The sequence below is a fragment of the Saccostrea echinata genome, unplaced genomic scaffold (assembly GCF_033153115.1).
Source record: "Saccostrea echinata isolate AGI-Se365-2 ecotype Australia unplaced genomic scaffold, CSIRO_AGI_Sech_v1 ptg000012l, whole genome shotgun sequence".
NCBI classification, from domain to species: domain Eukaryota; kingdom Metazoa; phylum Mollusca; class Bivalvia; order Ostreida; family Ostreidae; genus Saccostrea; species Saccostrea echinata.
Window position 1 is genome coordinate 2,536,926 of NW_026889761.1, and position 8,906 is coordinate 2,545,831.

Sequence of the window (8,906 nt, forward strand, 5' to 3'; positions counted from 1 at the left end):
TGAAAACATCACCCAATTACAAATGTTACATTGTAAATTAACTAGTATAGTTATGCAAAAGGGTGATTAATTTCATATATTAATTATTATATTTCAGGATAGGATTTCATTAATTCAGTTAAATTGTCATATTTATTTCTTTACAGCATTCTTTAGTTGAATAAATCCACATGGAACTATTTACATAATCTGTATTTAATGAGTTATTTATAGATGTATATATGACATCACACTGGTCATTTAAACCCCGTCCCTTTCTATTTATATCTTGTGTAGTGTCCAGGCCAACTTGGATTTAGTTTCCATCTCTTTTGGTTTTACTTCGTTAATTACTTTTGTTTGAGATCTTGGTCTGAGCAGACATATGGGCTTTTTATATTTATGTATGTTGACTAATTTATGATAATGACTAAGACAGGACAAAATGTAAGTTTACTTTTACTAATTTCATTATCTCTATATAATTGTTTATCTGCTAAAGTTCAATATAACAATATTCTAATATAAAGTATGAAAGTTCAGTTTGTGTGATTATTTTAGGACTTTGTAAATATTCAGAGTAATAAGTATATTTTATATCTGTGAGAATAAGTGTGTAATATAGTTAAGTTATATTTATATTATTCATACACAGATTACTGAATACAGTACAGCTGTGTTCAGCTTTATATATATTGGAGTTATGACTCTATATCACATATAGGAATGATTTATATCTTAAGGTGGTGAAGGACCTTGGGCTAAAAAAAATCCCGTCATTCAATTTTTTTTTCATTTTTTGTATATGTCTAATTAAGTATGTCCCACATATCTTAAAGCAGTTAAATCATTTGGTTTCTTACCTTATTTTAGAGATATTGATTGACAAATACTATGCCTTACAGTATCTAAGTGGAGTTTTAATTCTCCATGTTTTGGGGTCCATTACTCCGTCCACAATTGGATTTTTTAAGCATAGATAAAAAATATTTAAGGGGACATGTATCTTTTAAAATATTTCAGTGTATGGATAGGGTTTAAAACTCGAAAAAGCAAATTTCTTCTGTCTCACTACATCTGGATAGGGAAAATTATGTACTTTTTAAGACAACTTAAACAACAAAAAAATAAACTTGCAAAAAATTATATCATTCAATATTTCTAAATTTACGTTGAAGTCCTTCGCATTATTGATTAACTGTAAAAATTTCAAATGGTGAAACTGACCTCAATATTGCACAGGACATCGTTAAAGAGGACATAAGCATGATAAAAAAGTGTCATGTTTACATTTCTTGAGTACGGGAAAAACCAACTATCACGTCACACGAATGAATAAGCGAAATAAGCTATACCTACATAAGATTTCCGTCACCAGCCATGCAAAAATAATTATTGTGTTTCCCATTTCTTAAAATATTTCATCATATACTGATTATGACCTAGTTTTACATAATATTACTGCCCCTATATTCACCGAGTATGATCTTGCTGTTCTAATAGATCGTGTATGACGTCACCGACGTGTTGGACGCGCAGTGTAGAGAAATAGAGGAGTGGATCAATCTATTTCATAATTTGTTCATGTTTACAAGAATGTTATTTTTTAAAAAAAAATTTATATATATGTTGGTAATTAAAGTAAAAACAAATTGTCAAAAAATTATACAAGAACTTATGGTTTACATGTTTTGCACACAGAGACTATGACGTAGTAAAACAGTCATGTGACCATGTGTCCTTCATCCCCCTAAATATTGTCTGTATATATTATCATGGAAGAGTTTAGTATATTATGATATATTCCAGAGTTTTTTTTTATGATTTATTGATTATGAAAGATTACTTTTAATGTTTCATCTATGAGCACAATTAAAGGGAAAAAACTCTTGATTTGACCGTGCTATTTGGCAAGTGATCTACATGTATGTTTTGTTATAAAATATTTATGACTGTTAATATATATTTCAGAGCTGTGATACTGATAATACTGAGATTGAAATTACTTATCAATAACGACAGCATGGTGTTTGTCATTATTTTCGTATAAAGAAACCCCATTTCACTTACATGTGTATATATGTCTATATATGTAGCCAGTACATAGTCATTTATAATGTACACAATAAATCGGGAAATTAAAATACGAAAGAAAACTGTCATTGCTTTACTGTTACCTGCCAATATATGCGACATATTTTTTTGGAAAAAAATGAGATAAATAAAAATTCTTAAGCCCGAAAATCAGGTTAAAAGAGCAAAACATAATTTAATAACGTGGTCGAAAAACCGAAAGGGGGGCGACCCCCAGTTATTTTGCCAAATTATTATATACACAGAAAACATAGCTATTGTATTCTCTTGCCCCTCAATATTAATGTTTGATGACTTTCTTTACGCTTGTAAAGGAACTTTTGATTGGACCCTCCCACCCCAACTAAAAATGTTTTTGCTGTGCTACCCTCCTGAAATTGAAATAAGTTCCTTAGATGGATTTAATTATACTTATTTAATAGAACATTCCAAGAAAAAGGCACGAAGGTTTACTCGTGACATCTGGTGCGAAATAATTGTGTCACCTGAGCCCTTTTGTAGAAGACAGGACTGATCCAGTAGAATAGAAATGCAGGATAAAAGGTTACACGGGCATGACTGTATGGGGTTTTTCACGGAATAAAGTTTCACAAAAAAACATACATAAGAAATAAATAAAATAAAATAAATAAATAAATTAACTAAAAGAAGTAAGCACATCTGTATTTAACATCAGTAATATATTTTTTTCTGATAACTGGTATTTCAAAACCAGGTAAATCTGCTTGTACAAAATCAAACTGACTAGCTTTCAACCCTTAGTTTTGTATCATGGAATAAATGATCCCTAACCTGACTGATACTAGTGGCGCCAGACAATAGAAATAGTGAAGCGTTCCTAAAAATTCAATAATTCAAGTATGTACCAGAGATCCAGCTTTTTTGTTGGCTTTGAGGATCTGACTTGCACTGAGAATAGCAGTCATTCTTTCATCTTCTGCCACCGTCTGATTCCTTACCACCTCGGTGTTGTCAACATACCATGAAATATCATATAGTAATGGTACAGACAGGTCGTTACTTAATGGTGAAAAATTGCAAATAAGATTAACAGTTGGTTCATGCTTTCTGTTTGATGCTGTAGAGTTTGGATATGACACCCATGAAACATTGTGATAAGTTACTGATAATCCTGTAGGAACTCCTTCAACACCTATAAAACACATGATATGATAGTATATATTCTTTCTTTTTTTAAAATACTTGATTTCATAAATTAAGGGATTTAATTTTAGTTAAAAGAAATCAAAGACGCGAATATAACGAAGAGTGATCGATCTTTTAAAATCTATAAATAACACAAATCTGTTGACAAGTCATAAAACATGGATCCCTAAAAATTCTAGAGGTGGGATCGGGTGCCAAGGATGAGTAAGTATCCCCTTGTTGACTGGTCACACCCGCCGTAATTGATCAGGTTGACGGAACATTCCTTAATCAAATGCAGTATATAAACAAAGGCCTAACAATTGGTATGAAACACATAAACAAAAATACGACCCATTTATAAGTTATCTTTGCGAACAAGGTCACTTTAACGACCATATAATTTACGAAATGATGACTTTAAACGAGGTTGTTGAAATCCCTGTAGCATTAACTTTTCTGTCAGTAGCCTGTCTCGGTTTAAAAATTGATCGTACTCGGAGCGTGTTCTTTAGTATGAAATAGAATGTAAACAACTTATGCAGGTGATAGAGAAATATTACTATATAAATAAGGAGAGTTGACATTGAAAAAGTTGAAGTCATCTAGTTTGTCATACAATTTAGCTGTTAGTTGGCCCATGTCGTCTATAGTTAGTAAAGCATCATAATATGAAACAGATGGCAGGCTCTTTGGTATTTTTATTTCAAGTTCAATGGCATATATCAAGTCGACATATGAACGGGAGAAATTATTGTTAATTGATAGAACGTAGTCGATATATCTCAATGTCGAGTTTAAGGCCACGACAAGTGTTTTCTTCTTCTCATGTAAAAGTTTTTGAAAAAAAATTCTCTTTCATACGAATATAAAAACAGGTCGGCTAAAAAAGGAACACAGTTAGTGCCCATAAGTGAGTAAGTAAAGATTCAGAAGTATTAAATTGAAATCAATCATTCAGCATAAGTGCAAATACTTACAAGTACTGCTTGGCTCTAAGAAGATAAATGAAGTAAAATGTTAGTTAAAAGTCAAACTTAAGCCAACCTTTATTTGAAATTCACATTATACAATTGACTCATTTCATTGACAAAACTGATATAACTAATTATTTTTCGCTTTACTCCTCAAAAATGGTAATTTCTTTTTCATTCAGAAATTTCAAAAACAATTTGATTTTCTCTAGTTCTCTAGTCAAAAATATTCCTTCTTTACAAAATCATTAGCATTTTACATTATCAGAAATTACATAAAATGTATCTCATATCATTTCTTGCATAAACTTCAAGAAGGTTGAGATGTCAACATAATCCTGTTTTTTTTTTTTAAAAAAAACGGTTATTGATGATTTTCGAGAAAAATTATATGAAAAGATAAAAAAAATTAAAAGGAATAAAAAAAGAAATAAACAAAGAGAAAAATATTTACCAAAACAGTATGCAGAATTGCATGAATCAAGAGGTGTAAGCTCATACACGCTGTATTGTCCACAGTTCTTCACACGTATGGAATGGGATCTCACACAATTGTTTTCAAATCCAACTTGACAGACAGTCGCAGTGGAAATAATGCCCGTTTCCGGCAATTCTCCTTGAATTCCAAAAGATGTTTTATTTATTTGGAATTTCTACATGCATTTTTTTTTTATTTTACTACCTGATTTTTTATCTTACCTTTCATCCAGTATGGATATAATGTTCCACAACGGCCAAGTGGTGGAGCAGTTGTTGGCATATGATGAAAACCTGCCCTGTACCATTTCTGAGAGAGATATCTATCACACAGTGGAACAGAATCTTCTTCATAGAACGGTTCTCTTTTTGATAAATCAGGTATGACGAAATACACTGTCTGAGAACAGGGGTCTTCTTGTCCTTTATTAATTAATATGTAAATTATCAATAGAACACATATATCTGAAATTCAAAACGCATTCTCAGCCGAGCGGTGAATCTAGAGAGGGAGAAGGGGTGGGGCATTTCATTTTTTTTTTTTTTACATTTATATTCAATGTTTTAATTCACCCAAATATCAGAATGATTTTCAAAACTATAAAAAGGAGGAGGATGGAATGTAGTATGTACAAAAGATAAATAATGCTTTAGAAAGGAACATCAAATGGCAGTTAATTTTTTAAATAAGCTTTTTGTTAATCTATTTCCTTCATATTTTTCACATAATTATATTTCTACTTACCTAGACCATGTCCTAGAAAAGTGTGTAGAATCATCAAGAAGGTTAGAGTCATTATCTAAAAAGATTAGAAAGGTTCAATTCATCTTTTTATTTCCGATTTGTTAATGATCCCATTTAATTGAGATATTTCTAAGAACTGTATACTCAAATTTCATTTATTTTTTTCTATACTTAGAAAATTCCACGTTGGCATACTTTACGAACATTCTTTGTTTTAAAAAAAAAATCATAGCAAAACGATCCCGAAATATTCATCTGCTCGGCATCAAATAATGACCAGTTTCTTTGTGTCATTCTGCTCTATCAATTATTTATGATTATATTTATTGCAGCATGGTACAAGATAATATATTATTGGAATTCATTTAGATCGGCTGCAAACTTTTCACTTGCTGGCCATGATACATGTACATACAGAAGTACATATAAAGATTCGTTTAGTCATTAGCTTTAAAAGCATATTAGTACCACCTACAGAAGTGTATTGGTGTCACTTGGTAACTTTTTTAATTTTTGATTTTTCCACACATTAATCAGTAAAAATTACACTTTAATCTGTAAAATCAACACTTTTTATCTATAAACTTTACACTTTAATATGTAAACTTTGCACTTTAATATGTAAAATTTATATAATAATCTGTAAAATTCACACTTTTATTTGTAAATTTTACACTTTAATCTGTAAAGTTTATACATTAATCTGTAAAAATTACACTTTTTACTTTTTACATTTTACATTTTACTTTTTATCTTTAAATTTTACCCTTTAATCAGTAAAATTCACACTTTAAATTATTCTGTACATTTGATACTTAAATCTGTAAATTTTAAACTTTTATTGTGTTTAATTTATACTTTAATCTGTATAATTCACACAATCAGTTCGTCACAAATATACACGTTTTAAGACCATGGACCATGAACTCTGCATGCTATAATTCAAGTTTAAATTTTAGTATAACAATTATTGAGGAAAATAATTACTTATCATATTTTTGAAGTATGTAATAATCCAAAGAATTTACATAGCATGACTGATATAAGTGAGACTATCAGAAAATATTTGTATTTGCTGTTCACATCAACTGAATTCGTAATATTTTCATAAAATCTCAATGAGTTTGATATCTTTAATTTTGAAGTACTGCATGCATTCATTGATTTAATAATATTAGTAATTGAATTGAAATGAGCAGAAATTAAAAAGAAAAAAAAATGCATGCAAACCATTACTATCGCTGATTAAAACACTGGCATCATTTCTGCATTAACTCGCAATTTCATTTCAAGCAATAATTTATCAAGCATTCTGAGAGTATTGCATTAGCAAAACTAGTCCCCTACCGATAAGTGTTATCTGGTTCCCGTTAAAAATTGAAAATGCTGTAACGTGCAACGCGGTCGAGCTGTTGTGTGGTGATATGTCTTGTATCACCAAGGCGTTACACTCGGGTTTGTTAACCTGTTAACTCTGGCTTTTGTTGACCAAATATAATGTATTTACAAACTTTAATACAATTAAAACAAATACAAAGGGTTTCCTCTTGATTGGATGACCACTAACTTTGGTCAACGGGTATCTCTCGCACACAGATTTCCTCTGGCGAATAACTATTGTTAATTGATAACAGCAAGATTTGTCAATTTTTTTTTCCATGAGGTAGTACATATATATATGCATAAATGTATCTATTTGGAAAAAAAAATGCTGTTATGCCTTAAGATAATTGATAATGGATAGTGTTTGGATAGCTTAAAAAAGCATATAAAGTGTAATTGTGTTACTCTGCGCAAGCCATTAAGTTTATGTTAATGGTCATTGTAAGCAATATACCTTTCATGCCAATTTTTAAATGCACACATAAACAAATCTTGTTCAAGAATAAAGATAACATTTTTTCGTCACCAACCCATAGGTGATTTTTCGAAAGATACATCGCATTTTATTTAAAGTCCAAAAAAAAAAAAAAGAAGAAGAAGAAATTATATATTCATGTATTCGTCACATGACGCCGTGTGTAAGTTGCATTTCCCATGTTTCCATAACGAAGTTTTAAAAGGCCAATATTTAACAAAGAGCGTCTAATTTACTGTCTCTGCGATTTACATTAAAGCAAGTGATCATGAGTTACTTTTATTAATTTTTGAAGTTTTCTTTAATTATCTTACCAAAGAGCAGTAATACAGTAATACTGTATGCAGTCCTAATTTTCTATTCGTCCAGCTAGGTGTTGTTTAGAGAGTTCGTTTTTCAAGCGGCGCTTCGTTTATTTTAAGTATCGTTAATCTTTTTACTTTTGTTAAAACATCAATTACACATACAAGTAATAGTCAGATAATCTCTCTATCTCTCTCTAATGGTACGAACTAGCAATATTTTATTTATTAACTACAAGAAGTATGGGTGTTTTCGGATTGCCTCATATTTTCATCACACACAGGATCATGGTTCCTAAAATCGCGATCTTCACTTCCTCAGTCAATAAGTCAGGAACTTTTATCTCCAAATTCGTGTTCACACTCCAACAACATATTGTCAAATGAATATGTGGTGTAACGCTGCTCTTTATAACTGTAGGGAATCGCTTTAAACTTTCCCTTTTTATGTGATAATTTTACATCATCATCTGTAACTGAATTTATACTCAAGAGCATATTCTTAGTAGGATTAATTTAAAAGAGAGACAAGCTACTTAAATATATGTTTATGTTACAGGATTATCAAGTATCCCATTTAACGTCAGCATTGCCATTATAATGACCTTTTTTGAACTTTTTGTCAAATAAAAGTTGTTGTTGCATAGTAATAGTGATAACAACAGTACATCAAAGTGTCAATTTAGTAACTCAAAGTGCCAGAAATAATACTTTACAGCTAGGTTGAGGACTTCCATACTTAAATCAGCCTATGGAAAAATTCGGGAAAACAATTATGACGCCACATTAAAACAATATCAGTATATCTCAATGATTGAGTACTTATGTAATCTTTCACACACAGTAAAATACTTTGTCATAAATAATGAAGAGATAAATTAATGTGCAACTTATCTTGTCATTATAACAAATGTATAATGAAAGCCAGCTTGTTCTCGCACTAACTGAGATTACTTGTTTGACATGCAGTTTCTCTCTACTTGAGGCGGGTTCGAATCCCACTGTGAGAAGTGGAGACCGGTCCTTCGGATGAGACCGTATAAACCGAGGTCCCGTATCGCAGTAGGTGCTGGCACGAAAAAGATCCCTCACTGCTCAATGGCCGTAAGTGTCGAGTACTAGTTTAGGACAAAATTTGCAGCTCTCCACCGGCAAGTGGTGGCGTCTCTATATGAGTGAAAAATTCTCGAGAGGGACAACAAACAACAACAACAAACAAACAAATCTACTTGAGGCGTAGGTCAAGCTTTATCGTAGCTTGTAAATTTAAATATAAAAATGAAACGAGCGTGATCTGTCCAAAACAGGGACATATTTCGGAATATATCAAT